At 42.5% G+C, this 19643-nt stretch overlaps 2 protein-coding genes across 5 annotated transcripts in view; one reads left to right on the top strand and one right to left on the bottom strand.

The window, feature by feature from the left end:
* C19H4orf19 (chromosome 19 C4orf19 homolog) overlaps positions 1–19643 on the top strand; it is a 79057-nt gene that overhangs the window by 1497 nt on the left and 57917 nt on the right. The gene's annotated exons all lie outside the window — the stretch shown is intronic.
* The window catches only part of LOC122422015, a 72752-nt gene that overhangs the window by 1598 nt on the left and 51511 nt on the right, over positions 1–19643 (bottom strand). The gene's annotated exons all lie outside the window — the stretch shown is intronic.

Here is a 19643-nt window from a genome sequence, read left to right as displayed (position 1 = left end):
AGAGAGACTTGCTGATGGCACTTCTCACCATGGCGTGTGTATGTTACTGGGTGGTTGTAAACAAGCTATTTAAGAAACGTTTGAGAGTTGAATGAGGAAGAAGTGGAAAGTTGTCGCTTCTTTTAAAGAGAGTAGATTCTGTTATTTGGCAGTTACTCCCCCACTGAATCCTCAAGTTCACGCTGTTTTAAGGAGACATGTTAAAGTCTAATAAGGCTAAGTGCTCAGGTCTCTGGGACATCCTAACAGTAAGGAGGCAGATCACTGAAACAATTACAAGGCTCTGAAGGTCAAGTAGAGTTCTGGGGTAGTTTGTATTTCGCTAAAGTGTGAAGTTAGTTCTAGGAAACTGCCTTGATCACAGAGGTGAAATGGAGCAGACATTGACAGAGGCAGGGTTCTGCTTCTTTTTCTTCTTGGCTCACTCTGTGCCCATCATGATCTTGTTCTTTGAGTCAGCAAATATGCAATAAGCACCTGTCTCGTGGCATCTGACCCTAGGGTCTGGTCCTCAAAGGTTCTGAAGATTTAGATGTGTACTGACATCTACAGATTAAGTTGACCAGTCTTAGCTAGATTCTAAAGAGCTTTTACATATCTGGAATTTAAAACAAAACGGTAGCTTGCTATCAACTAAATATGTTCATTAGCCTAGGAATGGAACAGTCCCTCTAACGTCTCACCTAGGCCCTGTCTGAACCTGGAAACAACCCGACTACGCTCTGGCCCGAATCCAGCATCTGCCCAAGGGCAGAGCAGGGACTACCCTCCTTGCGCCAGGAACTGCTCTGCCCTTGTGCCCCGGGAGCCCATTGATTGTGCTTCCAGGAATGGACTTCAATTTCCAAATAGTTAAATACCAATTCTTGGTAGCTGACTTTCCTCCACCTGGACTGTCAGATTCCCCTAGTTTACAGTTTTTTTTTTTAATAACTCAGAATCTTGAACTCTTTTCGGCTCTTCAGAAAACAGAGCCTAGCTCCTGCCCATTTTTTTCTCTCTTTCTTTCTTTTTGGGGGTATTATATTGATTACTGGGCTTCGCAGCTGGCGCTAGTGGTAAAAAACCCACTTGCCGATGCAGGAGACATAAGAGACATGGGTTTGATCCCTGGGTTGGGAAGACCCCCTGGAGAAGGGCATGGCAGCCCACTCCAGTGTTCTTGCCTGGAGAATTCCATGGACAGAGGAGCCTGGTGGGCTACAGTCCATGGGATAGCAAAGAGTTGGACACGACTGAAGTGACTTAGAACACATATACAGCACACATTTTAATTATTGGTGGCAGATAGACTTACTGGGTATCTAGAAAAGAGGAATTAATAGATTCATCCTGGGGCAGACCTGAGCTGTCACCCATCTGCCAATCAGATGGGTCACCCTGTTACAGTCTTATAGTCTGGTTATCACCTGGATGCTATTTAAGAAAATAAAATGAAAATGAAATCTTCTATCTACTCTCCCCTTTCTAATCTGAGAAAATCATGGTCCCACAGAGATTAGACTCTTCAAAAGGAACACATATCACCAAAATGACCCTACCCTAAAGTATGCTTGCAACACACCCATCAGGTAAATGTGTATCCTCAAGCAAAGACTTAAATACCTCAAATACTGACTCAGTGTTATCAAGCATCTTCGAAGAGTCTTCTGAGCTGCAGTGAACAGTATTAACGTAAGGCAAAGAGTATCATGTCTCAAATTTTCCCAAGGGCAGTAAAACTCCATGCACAAGCAGCTCTTGAATGAAACCCCAACCTGGTCTTGGAGACAGCATATTTGTAGACACTCGGCCAGGTACTCAGAATACAGTTTTTGCCTTCAGGGGTCTTACAGTCTTCAGAGAAGCCATTAGAGGATTTTAAGCAGAGCAGATCTGTATTTGAGAAAGTTCACTTCCACTGCAGTGAGAATGAAATGGGGAAGATACAAGCAAAGTGGGTGCTGAGAAAAATCCCACCAGAGGAGAGGGTGAATTGATTTAAAAGATACTTGGGTAAAGGTATTTAAGATATTAACTCAAAAAATATCAGGTGACTTAAGTCTCTGAAGTTAGTTTACATGTCATTTCAAAATACATGTGTTCCAGGTACATAAGCAGAAGCCACTTCCCATTGCAATGTTCTCCCTACTGAATGGAGCTACCCTGGGGCCCCACCTAGTTCCTTTCTGTCACAAAAGAAAGTTTTTGATACAGAATGAGCCAATTTTTTTTTTTCACACTTTCAACAACTTTGTGCTTCTTTATGTAGACTTAACTATACATATAGGGACTTCCCTGGTGGCTCAGCGGTAAAGAATTTTGCCTGCTAATGCAGAAGACGTGGGTTTGGTCCCTGGTTCAGTAAGATCCCCTGGAGAAGGAAATGGCAACCCACTCCAGTATTCTTGCCTGTGAAATCCCATGGACAGAGGAACCTGGTGGGCTATAGTTCAGGGTATTGCAAAGAATCAGATACAACTTAGCGACTAAAGAACTATCTGAAGGCAAAATTAAGATAACCGGTTGCTCTCATATTGTACACACATTTCCTGATTTAGCTTAATTCCTCCCAGGAATAAATACCCTGACTTTTGACTATGTAGCATAATGGAAGTGGGCAGAACAGTCTTTTTTTTTTTTTTTCCTTCTAAGTTGGCCACATTATGGCCTGCTGCATATCACAGGGAAGACTGTGTTATATTTGCTAAGGGCGGTGTTAGAGCATGTACTAGTGGTATGTTAGAGGCTCTGAATGCCTGTTAGAAAAGAAAAACCACCCTAGTCACTGCCACATGTATAACTCTTTAATACAACTTGTATTTGGATGTATTTGCAGTTTACTTGTTAGTTCCAGAGTCAATCTCTGAAATTCTCCAGGCAAGAATACTGCAGTGGGTTGCTATTTCCTTCTCCAGGGGATATTCCCAACCCAGGGATCGAACCCAGGTCTCCTGCGTTGCAGGCAGATTCTACACCATCTGAGTCACCAGTGAAAGTGAAAGTTGCTCAGTTGTGTCCGACTCTTTGCGACCCCGTGGACTATACAGTCCATGAAAATCTCCAAGCCAGAATACTGGAGTGGGTAGCCTTTTCCTTCTCCAGGGGATCTTCCCAATCCAGGGATCTAACCCCAGTCTCCCACATTGCAGGCAGATTCTTTACCAGCTGAGCCACAAGGGAAGCCCCAGGGAAGCCTGGAGTCTATTGCTACATGAGAGAATTTTAAAACTTTTAAAATTTTGGTGTTAAGTCTTTCTCCCCCCATTTGATAACTGATTTTGTATCTTGGGTCATTTATATGCAATAAATGCAGATTTGATTTGTACTTTATGGCTATAAAATAGTATCTTCCTTGGCTGGTGATCACACTGCACAACTCAGTCTTCCAAAATATTTACTGCAACCTAGAAATTAGTAAAACAAGTCCACCTGCACCTGCAAAGAGTTAAGAGCCACTTACTTAGATTCTCTCTAGAAATTGCATGGCATTTTTCATCTTTTGATTCCTAATGAGCTTGCCTATCTGGGTTCCTGATCCACAGCAAGGAGGGCCACCTTCTAGATCCAGAGCATGACTGTTAGAATAAGTGTGAAACTCAGTCACAGCCAAATGCTGAACAGTGATGGAAATACAGGAAGGGTTATCTGTGATTAAACCCTAAAGTCTACAAGAAAGCAAAGTTGGGTTCAGAACTATCTGTTGGCAAGGAAATAAGTGTTCCATTTTGTAAAAATGGATCCTCAGTCCTTTTAAGAGCTAAACAAAAAAGTAAAAGTCATTTGGTCTAGCCACCTTACCTTACAGATAAGGAAACTGAGGCTCAAATAAGTTAAATGATGTTTCCAAGGTTGTATGACTGCCAACTGGAAAAGCTACTGGAACCAGAATCGATGAACCCTCGTGTCCAGCTCAGCCATCTTCCTAAATACTGACCCAGAAATAGAAATTTTAGCAGTATGGAAAATTCATTTTTTTTGATGTGTCTTTTTCCTGCCAAATACTGTTGTTGTTTAGTCTCTAAGTTGTGTCTCACTCTTTTTCGTGACCCCGTGGACTGCAGCCCCACCAGGCTCCTCCGTCCATGGGGTTTCCCAGGCAAGAATACTGGCGTGGGCTGCCATTTCCTTCTCCAGGAGATCTTCCTGACCCAGGGATGGAACTCACATCTCCTGCGTTAGCAGGTGGATTCTTTACCACTGAGCCACCAGGGAAGCCCCCAAATATTGTAATAGCCACTATTTATGGAGAAATTACTTATATATACAGTATCAGTTATGTATTGCTGCATCACAGACACCCCAACACATAATGGCTTAAAACAACCACCATGCATTTAGTTTACGACTTTGTGGATTAGCAGGCTGGACCTGGTGAATCTATGGGTCTTGCCCATGCCCTTATGTGTCTGCAGTCACCAGGGTGGCTCTGCCCCTGGGTGTTCGCTGACTGCTGGTTGAGTCCTTTGGGGCAGCTGGGCCTCCTGCTTCCTGTCACATGGCAGGCTGCCCTGCGCTTGGTGACATGTTGGCTCAGCGTGGGTGACAGCAGGAGTGTGGGAGCAGGGCTCCTTGAAGTCTAGGCTGAAATGGACACAAACTGCTTCTCCTCCAATTTACTTTATGAAGAAACAGACTCTTTACCTTTTGATGGGAAGACCTGCAGAATCATTAGAGAATGACATGAATTCAGGGGCGGATAGAGTGTTGTGGCCACTTTTGCAGTCTGCTGCATTGGCCGAGTACTTCATGTAACTTCCCTAACTCTCACAACAACACAGGGGGTAAAGGCAGAGTTTTACAGGTGAAGTAATTGAAACCCAGACGTGTTAGTTTGCGTTCAGCAGGGGATGCAGCTAGTGAGTGAGAGAATCAGCAGGGGAACTTCGATGTGCCACTCGCCGCTCTGCTGCAGGGGAGGATGGTATTAAGTTTCATAAGCTCAAAGTTTGTAAGAACAAAACTTAACTTTAAGAATTCCTTTTTCCTGATTTATGTGCTAAAAGAAATAAAGTCAGGTAAGATCCAGAGCGGGCTTCCCTGGTGGCTCAGATGGTAAAGAATCTGCCTGCAATAGAGGAGACCTGGGTTCCATCCCAGGGTTGGGAAGATTCCCTGGAGAAGGGCATAGCAACACACTTCAGTATTCTTGCCTGGAGAATCTCCACGGCCCGAGGAGCCTACAGAGGGCTACAGTCCAGGGGGTCGAAAAGAGTTGGACACAGCTGAGCAACTAACCACAACACACAGGATCCAGAGTAAAGAGAAATAAACTGGATCATCAGAGAAGCGTAGTAAGGAACAAGATGATAAGGTTAGGGGAGCCAAGTAAAAGAGATTTGGAAAGGCTGGTATCTATTTATAGTCAAAAGATCCTCCTATCACTTCCATAAAATGGGTAATATTCCCCCTATACAGATGGAGATATTTGCCTGATAAAGATTGCATTCAAATCCATGTCCGTTTGTCTCCAAGAACTACCCCCTCCGCCCTTTTTTTCCCACTGAGTCGATAGGTTTGCTCCTCAAAGTGGGGTCCATAGCCCAGCAACACTGGCTGGGAGGTGGTTAGAACTGCAGTCTTGTCCCCAACCTGAAATCTGTTGAATCAGAATCTACATTTTAACAAGATGTTCAGACGAATCATAAGTATGGTAAAATCTGAGAAGCTCTACACTAAAGGGACCACGGGAGAGTGATTTGTGATAAGGTGGGCTGGGGGAAGGACATTCTAGGCAGAGAGAACAGCAAGAGCAAAAGGCCCTGAGGCTGGCATCTGGGCAGGTGAAGGAATTCCTAGACTAGAGGAGGGGAATGTTTTTGGAGCAGAGGGAAACAGGATGAGATGAATGGAATCTCTGTGGATCCTGAGGAATTCTGCTTTTTAGGAAGGCTGATCTGGCAGCACTAAGGATGGCCCAGAGAGCCTGGAAGTCCTGAACCCCATTGTGAGGGTGCTGAGGGGAGGGCTCAGACCGAAGCAGGGATGGCGGAAATAGAAGAACTGTCCAACCTGAAAGGCCTTTCAAAGCTCATCCCATGACACTTGTTGCCAAGTTGGATTCTAAGGAAAGAAAGAGAAGAAGTGAAGATGGTTCTAGACTGCCAGGTTCTGAATTGTGCATCCCAAACTTTAGGTTGGGGTGTTATCTTTGCATTCTTTACTATTGAAAAAGAAGATGCTTTTTGGTGGTAATGAAGGTTTCAGGTTTTTGTTTGTTTTCAGGCAACTTTCCCCATTCCTTTGAATTGTAGCAGTTTTTGAACTTTTCAGTCAGTTCAGTTCAGTTCAGTCGCTCAGTCGTGTCCAACTCTTTGCGACTCCATGAATCGCAGCACGCCAGGCCTCCCTGTCCATCACCAGCTCCTGGAGTTTACTCAAACTCATGCCCATCGAGTAGGTGATGCCATCCAGCCATCTCATCCTCTGTTGTCCCCTTCTCCTCCTGCCCCCAATCTCTCCCAGCATCAGGGTCTTTTCAAATGAGTCAGCTCTTCGCATGAGGTGGCCAAAGTATTGGAGTTTCAGCTTCAGCATCAGTCCTCCCAATGAACACCCAGGACTAATCTCCTTTAGGATGGACTGGTTGGATCTCCTTGCAGTCCAAGGGACTCTCAAGAGTCTTCTCCAACACCACAGTTCAAAAGCATCAATTCTTCAGCGCTCAGCTTTCTTCACAGTCCAACTCTCACATCCATACATGACCGCTGGAAAAACCATAGCCTTGACTAGGTGGACCTTTGTTGGCAAAGTAATGTCTCTGCTTTTTAATATGCTATCTAGGTTGGTCATCACTTTCCTTCCAAGGAGTAAGCGTCTTTTAATTTCATGGCTGCAATCACCATCTGCAGTGATTTTGGAGCCCCAAAAAATAAAGTCTGACACTGTTTCCACTGTTTCCCCATCTATTTCCCATGAAGTGATGGGACCCGACGCCATGATCTTAGTTTTCTGAATGTTGAGCTTTAAGCCAACTTTTTCACTCTCCTCTTTCACTTTCATCAAGAGGTTTTTTAGTTCCTCTTCACTTTCTGCCATAAGGGTGGTGTCATCTGCATATCTGAGGTTATTGATATTTCTCCCAGCAATCTTGATTCCAGCATGTGCTTCTTCCAGCCCAGCTTTTCTCATGATGTACTCTGCATATAAGTTAAATAAGCAGAGTGACAATATACAGCCTTGACGTACTCCTTTTCCTATTTGGAACCAGTCTGTTGTTCCATGTCCAGTTCTAACTGTTGCTTCCTGACCTGCATACACGTTTCTCAAGAGGCAGGTCAGGTGGTCTGGTATTCCCATCTCTTTCACTAAGAGGCAATTCACATGTTAACGTTCCAAATCAGCATGCCCATGTAAATTTCGTGTGTGTGTGTATGTATATATAATGAGATAAATTTTTTGGCAGGCAATTAGTTATAATGGAGCAGTTCTTTATATAGTTCTTGAGTTTATTAGACCTTCCCACTGTCCTGTGACATTTGTATAGGTAGAATTATTAGGTTGGTGCAAAAGTAATTGCGGTTTTGCATTATTGAACTTTGCTGTTTGATATTGGTGCATTCTTAAATGTGGTTATGTTATACATCATTTTAATGCACATTTCTTCTTTTATTATTATTTTGCTGATGACTTATTACTTGCTGCTTGTATTTATTTTAGACTAGGGAAATGATGTTAGATAAAAAGCAAATTCAAGTGATTTTCTTGTTTGGGTTCAGAATGGGTTGCAAAAAGCAGCGAAGACAACTCATAGTATCAACAATGCATTTGGCCCAGGAATTGCTGATGAATGTACAGTGCAGTGGTGGTTCAAGAGGTTTTGCAAAGGAGACGAGAGCCTTGAAGATGAGGAGTGCAGTGGCCAGCCATTGGAAGTTAACATGACCAGTTGAGAGGGTCATCGAAACTGATCCTCTGACAGCTACACAAGAAGTTGCCGAGGAACTCACTGTCTACCATTCTACAGTCATTCGGCATTCAAACCAAATTGGAACGGTGAAAAAGCTCAAGAAGTGGGTGCCTCATGAGTTGACCAAAAATTTTAAAAATCGTCATTTTGAAGTGTTGTCTTCTATTCTATACAACAACAATGAACCATTTCTCCATCGAATTGTGGCATGTGATGAAAAGTGGATTTTTTCAACAACCAGCGATGACCAGCTCAGTGGTTGGACCAAGAAGAAGCTCCAAAACACTTCCCAAAGCTAAAAAAAGATCACCAAAAAAAGATCATGATCGCTGTTTGGTGGACTGCTGTCCATCTGATCCACTACAGCTTTCTGAATCCCAGAGAAGTCATTACATCTGAGAAGTATGCTCAGCGGATCGATGAGATCTACAATGCTTGCAGCCGGCATTGATCAACAGAAAGGGCCCAATTCTTCTCCAGGACAACCCCTGGCCATAAGTCACACAACCAGTGCTTCAAAAGTTGAACAAATTGGGCTATGAAGTTTTGCCTCATCTGCCATTTTCACCTGACCTGTCATCAATGACCTACTACTTTTTCAAGCATCTCAACAACTTTTTGCAGGGAAAATGCTTCCTTAATCAGCAGGAGGCAGAAAATGCTTTCCAAGGGTTCACTAGACAAATAAACTTATTTCTCATTGGCAAAAATGTGTTGATAGTAATGGTTCCTATTTTGAATAATAAAAGTGTGTTTGAGCCTAATTATGATGATTTAAAAATTCACGGTCTGAAACCACAATTACTTTTTCACCAACCTAAATATTATGCCACTTTCACAGAGAGATTTAGGGGTGTCACCCAGCCAGTGTTTGAACTCATTCTATTGATGCTAAGCCCAATCTTCTATCCACTGAAGTACTCTGCAGGTTTTATATTTGGTCGTTGGCAGAAATTATCCCAATTATCCAGTTTTAAGTTTCAGTTTACTTTTTCCTCCCATATACACTGTGCCAAACTCAGAGAGATGCTTGAACGTTTATATTGATGATTCCAAGTAACTATTTCATGGAAACTTGAAAATACCTCATAAAACCTGATTTCCTCCCTGGCCTGATTTTCTTATTTCATTGAATTCATATGGTAATTATAATAACAACAAACCATGCTTTATATTTCAAATGATTTGAATTAAGTTTAGTTTGCTAAGTACAATTTCTGTGCATTGTCTTTTATACTTGATGGGACACGTTTTATGATCCTCACTGGGATTTGGTTTTGATGAAGGAAGCCAAGTATTCTAGGAACGGATGTGATATAAGCTTCAGAGAGTCACTGCAACCCAGGCTGAGTTCCAGCCCCAGAAGACCACTGATGGAAGCCTGATCCCCCAGCTCTGTAAAATAAGTTCAGTCTCTATTATTGATGCAGAGCTTGCTTTCTCCTTTCAAAGGTAAAGTGTGTTAGTTGCTCAGTCATGTCTGACTCTTTGTGATCCCATGGTCTGTCCTTGGAATTCTCTAGGCAAGAATACTGAAGTGGGTAGCCATTCCCTTCCCCAGGGGATCTTCCCGACCCAGTGATCAATCTCCAGTCTCCTACATTGGAGGCAGGTTCTTTACTGTCTGAGCTACTAAAAGGCAAGTGTTTTGTGGTGCTGAAGCCCAGGTTGAAATGAAAATTGTGGGTCTGGGGAGAGAGCCTGGAAACAAAAGAGGGTGTGAAGAAGTCACAACAAACTGAGAGAGCCGGAGGGTTGTTTTTATAATTCCGTACCTGCAATCAAGGTTTAATGGGGCAAAAGTTGTGTGACCTGGATCTAGTCCAAAAAATCAATAAAAAGTTAAAGCTAAAGTAGCTTCAGAGGAAAAGAATTACTGAAACTACAACCCTGGACAGAAAGTTGTCCTGTAAGAGTTAATTATACAAAAAGCAAAATAAGTAAACCAAACAAATTTCCAGAATTCACTGCTCCAGCGCCTTGAAGGGCTCCACTGACAGGTGTGACTGGGTGAGACTCAGAATCATCCTCTTAGTAACAAATGACTGCATCACATGCATGTTTGGTCCTTCAGATGTCTTTACTCGCTCTGTTTGCAGGTGCTTACTGTCTGTCTAGTTTCTGGGAACCCTTAAACTGTGTTAGGCTTCCCACGTGGCTCAGTGGTAAAGGATCCACCTGCCATGCAGGAGACTCGGGCTTGATCCCTGGGTTGGGAAGATCCCCTGGAGATGGAAATGGCTGCCCACTCCAGTATTCTTGCCTGGGAAATCCCATGGACGGAGGAGCCTGGTGGGCTCTATATAGTCCATGGGGTCACAGAAGAGTCGGACAGGACTTAACAACAAAAGAAGCCAAGGTACTTTCTTCCATTCACTAAGCCAGTGGGTCACCTGTGCTTCACAAGTGAGTCTCAAGGAAGACCGGGTCATGACCCACTTTGAGTCAGGCCTGGCTCTCCCAGAAGAGACAGGAGTGAGGGCTGGACTCCCATCAGGTTTGGGTCCCAAGTCTGCCTGGAATCTCCCTGGGTTCCCGTTTCCTTATCTGTAAAGCTGCATTTGTCTGCATTTAGTAAACACTTAATCAACCTTATTCTCAATCTCTGTGGCCCACAGTTTTCTCGAAAGGGAGATGAGAGTTTAGGACCAGAGCAGCGCCATGGAATACAAGATGCAAGGAAGGGTCTGGGTAGGGCAGGTGTTCAAACAATGCACTTTTCCTCCCAGCTCACCTCATCTTTACCTTGGACAAAGGCCACACGAAATAACAGGAAACTTCTAACTGAAACTCATGGGATTTCCCCGGAATTTCTAACTAGATACGTAACTTGCCTTATCATAAAATGATCTCCTTAAATAGCTGTCCAGGGGTAGTTTTAAATCCTCCCCAAACCTCAGCATGTACAGAAGTTTGGGGTGAAGTGTATTCCGTGTGTATATTAGTGGGAAGGAGGGAGAATGCCAAGGACTTGATGTGTGGAAACAAAGTAAAAATGGAGTTCTCTGAGAAAGCAGAACTTATTTGCATACTGAAATGATCCTGCTGTAAATGTTGGAAGGAAAGGAAACTGTGAAATATGCAGAGTGAGTGAGCAAGAAGGTGGCTTTCTTCTGGCCCTCCTGTCCATGAAGGGTTTTCAACAGAATTAAGTTGGCCTGGGTAGTATTTAAAAGAGAGGGTCATTGCTTCACCTTTGTATTTTATATATCCTTCACCCTTCACTTTGTGAGTTTGGTTGGATTTTTTTTTTTTAATACTGTTAAGTATTTTCATTATGGAAGGCTCACTTCATTTAGCGAACCTAGTTCCATAAAAACTTTAAAAAAAAATACTGATGCTTGTGGGGCCTAAAATCTAAATGCTCTTTATTGAACAAATGTCCATAGAGACTGTGCCAGACAGTGGGAATACAAAGGTGATTAACACAGGCCTGGAGGCCGTACTTGTAGGGCTCAGTGTAGTTAGCATAAGGACACATCGTCATCCATTCCCTTAGGGAACTCGGGGAGAGCTGCCCTGGGCTCTGTGAGGGTGGCGGGGCATGACCTGGCCTGAGAGGCCAGAATGGCTTCTCTGAGGAAAGCCTGTCCTGCCAAGCTGGGAAGGGTAAGAGGGATCTGATCGGGCAAAGTGGGTCCTCAGGTGCAAAGGCAGGCTGTAGGCTCAGACATCCCCCAAGGTACGGTGTTCCGGAAGTCTCCTGAGCAGGAGGAGGACCAGGAGAGGTGGCAGAAGGTAAATTATGCAGGGTCTTTTAGGTTACATACTATAATCTGACCTCAGTCAATCCGACCCTTATTTAAGATCTTATTTAGGATTTTTGGGTGTGGATGTTGAGACCTTCAATATTTAGAGGTGGCTGAGGGTACAAGTCTCCTTCCCCATAGCCTCATACCTGATCCCAAAGCAAATATCAGGCTCAGTCTAGCTCACATTGTAATACTGACTTGTAAGCAAGAGTTGAAACAGTCATGCAGCCTGTTTGTAATCTGGATTCCCCTTTCTGTTCCTTTTGTTTCTCCAATTAGATCTTTCATGGAAAGTTCATTAGAGGCAAACGGAACACTCCTGTAGGGACAGGGTTCAGCTAACCTAAGGGTTTAATTAAGCAGCAAGAACTAGACAAGGCAGTATTCACAGCATGTCCTGGGAACCGCTGGGAAGGACAGATACTGAATCACTATCAGGTACCATTTGATGCAAGAGTCGGGATACCTCAACACTGTTGCTGGCCTGCCCACACATCCTGTACAACACTGACTTCACCAAGAAAAAATAACTTCAAACAGCTATTTGCTAATTAGTCAAGTCCTTTGTGTTGATGGCAGATAAAGAAACAGCTTGTAGAAACCATCTCTGAATTATAAGCATCTGATAACATCCTTACTAACCATTGCAGAAGTGTGTCATCCTGACTGACTAACTAATTTACTCTACATACTAATTTAATCTACATCCTAGGGTGCGGGTAAAGCACGTACAAATTCCAGACTATATGCTGACCTCAAAGTGCAGTATCGACAGTAAAACCATTACAAGGCAGTGGTCTTTATCTTAGGAACAGAGAGAAGCTACTGAAGGTTGTAAACTGGGAAATAAGTTTTGCATCTCTGGTTGCAAGTTAGGAAGCTAGAAGGAAGACATGGGGCTAGAGGAGACTAGCCCCAAGTGAGGGGCTGTTATGTGAGACATTGTTGAATCTCCACTTGAATAAAGTGGAGAGAATTCAGTGGAGAGAAGTGTGTGGGTTCCTGAGATATTAGGTGAAACCACCAGGACATGGTGATGGATTGGAAATGGAAAGTGAGGGAGGAGGTGTCAAGACTGAATATTTGGACAGGGCATACAAAGGAATTTTGTTGCACTATTGTTTATGATCACAAAGAATGGTGTATCTGTTGTCAATATATGCTGGTTAAATGAACTACAACGTGCAGATACAATGCAGTACTCTGTGTTGATTAAAAAAAAAAAATGAGATGTATATGTGATGACATGGAAAGATGTCCAAGATTTAATCTTAAATTTTTTGAAGTTTGTTAAAGAAACATGTATTTAATGTTCCATTTTAATATAATTAGTAATGATTATATTTGGCACCTAACATGGCAATAGTAACAGTTATAATTAACACGTATAATATCCAGAAGAAAAAATTCCTAGCAGTGGTTATCTGTGAGGCAGAGATTACCAGTCATTTGCAATCTCTCCGCTGGATTTTTTGCAGCTGAGAAACCAGATTTTGTAGAAAATGAGCAAACCACCCTAATTATCTCCTGAAAACTCTCAATCATTCTATTCTATCCCAACATGATTACTCCTTGTGAACACACAGTCCACAGTCATTCCAGAATGGAAGATCCAAAAAGGGCCTTAGAAGTCATTTAGTTCACTATCTCCATTACACAAATGAGGAAACTAAGGCCCAGAGAGGTTAACAGCCTAGCTAAAATCATATAACCCTAAATTATTCAGAGGGCCAAAACTAGAACCCATGGATTGTGCTAACTCAGAGTCTGGAATTCTTTATACTGCAACAAAGTCTCCTCTAGCGTTCACTGTATCTGGGAGTAGCTTGGCTTTTATTGAACTGTCCAGTGAATAAACCTGGCGAAGGCAATGGCACCCCACTCCAGTACTCTTACCTGGGAAACCCCATGGACGGAGGAGCCTGGTGGGCTACAGTCCATGGGGTCGCTGGGAGTCCGACATGACTGAGCGACTTCACTTTGACTTTTCACTTTCATGCACTGGAGAAGGAAATGGCAACCCACTCCAGTGTTCTTGCCTGGAGAATCCCAGGGACGGGGGAGCCTGGTGGGCTGCCGTCTATGGGGTCGCACAGAGTCGGACTCGACTGACGTGACTTAGCAGCAGCAGTGAATAAACCTTGTTTCCTGCCATAAACAATGTGCTCAGAGGGTGTTTAGCTTCATGCTCAACAGAGTGTAATCAGACACGACTGAGCGACTTCACTTTCAACAGAGTGTAAAACACTCATTTAAAGCAATGGTTGGACTAGTTAGACTTAAGATCCTAGAGGCAGGATTAAGATTAGGGCAGGAGAAGGACTCACACACTCAGCTGCACTCAACACGGAGAGCAAGCTCCTCCACCCCACCCACACCCCTTCACACAGTAAGAATAAGTTGACCGCTCTCCGCTACACTGCCTAATTGGTTATACTGGGGAAATAGACTTTGAATTTAAGTGAGGGTCAACAGCACACCCATATCTTGCGCTTCCTAAAGGAAATGGCAAGGCTCTTGAAGGACAGTTGTATTTGTTGATGAAGTCAGGGATGATTTCTTGCAGCTGTCTTCAGATTGCGTTCTTCCCACAGTTCTCAGAGCCCCTCTTCACAGCGTGGGCTTTGCAGACTGTTTCTTATCTTTGAGAAAGGCAACCTGGTTGTGGGCTCAGAGCAATGTCTCACGTGGTGGTGTTCCAGAGAACTGGACACTTGTGGATGGCAATCCACTGACAGAAATGATGAGAGAGGTCTGCCTTGTCCTTAGACCAGGAGTTACCGGGGGGCAGTTAGGGAGTCCTGTGCCTCCATCTGCTAAGGGCTGTTTGGCTTTCCTACCTGTGGTACCTGGTTCTTTTCTCCTCCTCCCCTGAAGCTAATCAGAATATTTTTGTTTGTAAGGAACTGTCCTTGGCGTTTGGCTTTCATCACCCAAATGGGCCTCTACCTTTCAGATTCTTCTGCTCCCATTGTGCAAATTTGATGAGCTTGTTTCCAGTGTTCTATTAATTTATTTCAACTCAACAGTTTCCATATCTTAAACACTGCCAGGTTTTAAGTTACCATGATGTATTTTTATTAGACTCTATGCACACACACATTTATATAAAGTTTAGTTTTAAACGCTTTCAAACCAATTTTTCTTTATCTTGTTGCTATTCTTATATGGATTCACAGCGCTTTAAGTATTTAAGGTATCCTTACAATGCATTTGTACATTTTATCTTCAAGATGGGGAAAGAAAGCAAAAATAGTTAAGTGTCACCACTCTGTTGTTCTTACGTCGCTAAGCCATGGCCACCTCTTGGCCACCCCGTGGACTGCAGCACGCCAGGCTCTTCTGTCCTCCGCTCTCTCTCGGAGTTTGCTCAAATTCATGTCCATTGAATCAGTGATGCTATCTAACCATCTCATCTTCTGCCACCTCCTTCTTCTTTTGCCCTCAACCTTTCCCAGTATCAGGGTCTATTCCATTAAGTCAGCTCATCACATCAGATGGCCATAGTATTGAAGCCTCAACCTCGGCAACAGTCCTTCCAAACCGTGATATACCTTTAAATTGTATTAAGCGAGCTAGTGTTTTTATGTAATGAAACTAAGGATAAATTTAAAGCACAAATAATTATTTCCCCTTGGTCAACTATGTATCTGCCTTTCAGTAAGCTCACATTTTGCTTTTCACAAATGCAGAAATTGTGACTTGCCTAGTGGTCCAGGACTTATACTTCACCTTCCAATGCAGGGGGTATGGTCAGGGAACTAAGATCCCATATGTCTCATGGCCAGAAAAATAAAACATTAAACAGACGAAATGCTGTAACAAATTCAATAAAAGACTTTAAAAATAATCCACATCAAAAGAATCTTTAAAAACACAGAAATTTAGCTTCCTGAATCCTGGGAATATGTGTAGAGGCTGAATGTATATGCAAGGGGAGAATGTACAACCTTCCATAGACCTTCACTGCAAATAGCATAAGAAGGAATGTGAGTGAACTCAGATCTTAAGAGTCAGAAAATTCCAAGATGAAAGGACAGTTGAGCCTGGGAGGGATTATTAACAATACATAACCCAGCCCTGGACTCTCTGTGTGCCTTCAGAAATACCTGGGACAAGTTACCTTTCTCGTTGGTCAACTGTGGGCAGTCTGAGCCATCGTCTATCCGACAGATAGTAATTTTGCTATGAGATGTATAGGTACCAAATCTTCTAGTAAAATGTAGAGCACTTTGTATGGACAACAGGATAGACTATTTGAAATCAGACTTCCCTGAAAACCCAAGAATTCATATATTCCTTAACTTCCCCAAGTATTATAACTAACAAAGCATCTGTGTTCCCCAGAACTTGCCCAAGTGACTGTGACAAAGCATTTTTATGCCAACACTGTGATACTGTGTATACATAAACACTGAAACATTTTAATTATTAACCAGAATAATAGCCTCTTTTGGAAATTAAAAGTTCCATGAAAGAATGAGAATGTTGGGGTGTGTAGGTATAACCCAGACCGGGTAGATTCACTAATGTCTTTTAAGATCCACAATCAACAAACATTTGAGTGCTTTCTATTTTTTCTCTTTATAAAGTTTTGAAAGTAGAGAAATATAAGACAAAAATTAATTACCTCTCAGTCAAAAGAGCAGAAATGTTTTCCTGCTAGCATTATTTATTTCTGATAAGAGTATAAAGGAAAACCAAAGGAGAAAAGGATGCTGTGTCTTTAAACTAGGACACATTTTATAATTGCCCTTGAAGTTTCTATTTTCATTTGTTTGCTTTGGGGTGGGACATGGAAAAATATTTGCCTACACTATGGTACTAATCTTCATGCGTGTGTTCATGAATTTTCTTTCCTGAAAAAGGTGGTAGACAGTTCATTGGGGATGACTTTTATTTTTAAATGTTTGCACATGCATGAATTTTTGTCCTAAAGCTTGATAAGTTCAAGTTCACTTAGTATCATGAGAGAAAGTGTAAAGCTTCGGAGAGACATTCCGAAGTGTAAAGCTTTAGGAATTAAATGTTAGGTTTTCCAATTATTTATTATCCCAGAAGCTACGTTAATATATAATTAATTTTTATTAAATAACTGATTATTAACAAAGTATTGATGAACTCTAATATTTATTCTAAATCACACTGGAAAATCTTAATTTACTTGTTTAAATAGTTTTGTTTTTTTTTTAATGTTTAGGTAGTATCTTTAAATTATTTTCAGTGGCTTGGAGGCACAGTGTGGTGTTGGTTTTTTTTTAAGAGAATGAAAATAACTGGTGTGGAAGTTCACTTATTCATTCAACAAATATATATTGAGCACTTCCTATATGCCCAGGGAATACATAGGTCAGCCTTCTTGCCACACCACAGTGGACTCTTTTCACAAATGCAGAACTTTAATTTGCAAATAAAATCCTTGAACACTATACTCCCACACTATATGCTTGGAATATAAATTCCTTCATCATGTTTATTGAGCACCAAGTCCATCTAGACTTTGGGCTGCATGCTCACCAGGAGACAGAAGTGAACAAATAGAATCCTTGTCCTCGTGTGGCTTATACTATCTGCTGGGAGAGAAGAACATTAAATAATTATGTAAATAAAACTAGAATTTCAAATTGTTCAGTGAGGTGCAGCAAGGAAAGTAAAGGGGACGTTGCAAAGCTTTATGGGACCTGCTTGACAAGAGGGAGGAGAGGCCACGGAGGAGTTTTCAGAAAAAGTGATGCACTTCAGAGCAGAAGAATGAGGGAAAGATAGCCAGGGAGAGAGCGAGAGAACACTGATTGTGTATATTTTTATAACAGCGGAGGGAGGCAGAACCCAAGAAACCCTGTTTGTCGTTTGAGAGTCACCAGTAACTGCTCTTGAGTATGTCTCTGGTCTGATTTTCTTTACCGGAGAAATCAAAATTGAAGAGAAACCTCGAGATTCCTCCGGTGACCTGTGATCCCTGTGAATTACTGCATAATCAGGAGGCCCTCTGATGGTTCCGTTTGGCCATGTCTGGCGCTGTGATCATCCCAGTCCAGATTCCTTCTGTTCCCGGGAACTGTGTGTTGAGTCCTGACAGGCTGGCCAGAGGGGGCCAGATTCAGGCAGCTCAGCCCGGCTACCTCCACTTGCGGCCCCGCCCACACCCACGCCTATCTCCCTGGTATCAGTCCTTGCCACATTCCCTCCATTCTTAGAGGATAAGATGCTCCTTTTCCTGTTCAAGGTCAACCTTTCCACCTGGTCTCCTTACCTTTTAGCTGAGATCCTCTGGTACTCTGCCTCACCTGTTAATCCTGTCTCCAACCCAAATCTTCAAATTCTAAGCTCTCCATCCCTCCCCCACAAAAGGAATCAACTCTCTCCTCAGCAAACACACTCAGATCTATTTTTAAAATTAAAATATAGAATAAATATCTCTTCCCATTGAGCCTCTTCCTTCCACTTTTTGGTTACCACTCCATATCTTTCACTCGCTCTCTCCTACTCTATCTCCCTCTTCCCTGCCTCTCTTTACCCCTTATTAAAATACAACATTAAATTAAAAGGTCTTAATTCTTGAGTTGTTGCTGCCTCCAAATGCAATTCCAAATTTCTCACTTCTAGCTCACTCTCCTTCTGTCGCTCTTTGTTTTCTACCCATACAATGACATGAAAATCTCACTGATGCAATTTGAATCTTAAATTTAAATGTATGACCATCAAATCTAATGGTCCTGTTTCATCCCTATACTTTACAAACTTCCATGCTGCATTTCAAACTACTGATGTTAATGACACCTTCCTTCTGGAAACTCTCTTCCCTCTGACTTCTGTTGTACCATTGCATTTCTTTCTCCAGGTTCTAGTTCTACTTCTATGACCAGCCCCTGTTCATCTGCCACCTATTATCCATCAGAAGAAGGGTGTTGATGCAGAGTCTATGGGCAGGTCCTGTGCACACTTGTGGGCTTCCCGCATAGTCCAGTCAGTAAAGAATCTGCCTTCAGTGCAGGAGACCTGGGTTCGATTCCTGGGTCTGGAAGATCCCCTGGAGAAGGAAATGGCAACCCACTCCAGTATTCTTGCCCAGAGAATCTCATGGACAGAAGAGTCTGGCAGGCTATATCTGTGAGTGATGATTGTCGCGTCAGGGAAGGGTGTACAGAGAATTCAGAGTTTAATCAGAATAGAGTTAAATGGTGAATAGAGGTGTTGATTTGGGTCAGTTGCCAAGTTCAGCCTGTGTGGGAGATGGAAGAATCAAAGAGATCTTGAGAATTAGGTGACTAGTAATTAGAATCTTGGGGACAGAGGTGAGAAGACCGCACCCATTGTCAGGTTTGGGTTCCATGTGAAAACAAATTGTTTCCTTATGATATAGTGTTTTAACGCTGGGAAGGTTTAGAATCAAGTACAAATGAGATGGACTAAATAAACCCCGAGGTATTTGTATTTTTATATATAGTTCTGGGGACGTCTGTCTTTACTATTTTAATTACATACAGTATTCACAATGTTTCAGATAATTTGTTAATTAACATGAATAGCCTTGTGACTCCAATTTAAAACATGTCACTGAGCAGTTGATTCAGACCTTGGACCTGTAAGTTGAAATGTTTAAGATAATTGGCTGTTTTATACTAAGTTGAAACTTTTACGAACTGAAGATTCACCTTATTTGTGAGTTAGATTTATAAAATGACTTAAGCACTAGGAAAGGGTTTGTTTACTGGTCAGAAACCTGAAATAAAAAAAGAAAATCAAATATATTACATCATTCTTAGAGGGATTCCTAGGGGACACCCAGAAAGCCCTGTTGCCATATCCCACTCCTAAGCATTGTTGTGCCCCAGGCTCCCTCCCCACACCGTGGATCTTCAGAAGCCAGACCAGTATGCACCCGTGCACCCCTCTGAGCTCAAATGCATCCCTCCAGGCCTGCTCTCCCCACCCAACTACAGATCTATTGAAAACAGCTCACAGGGCAGAGTTCCTGGCACATCCCCAGACCCCTTTCATTT

Source organism: Cervus canadensis, chromosome 19 (genome assembly GCF_019320065.1).
Source record: "Cervus canadensis isolate Bull #8, Minnesota chromosome 19, ASM1932006v1, whole genome shotgun sequence".
NCBI classification, from domain to species: Eukaryota; Metazoa; Chordata; class Mammalia; order Artiodactyla; family Cervidae; genus Cervus; species Cervus canadensis.
Note: the sequence above shows the minus strand (reverse complement) of the source record. Positions and strands in the feature narration are given on the sequence as shown.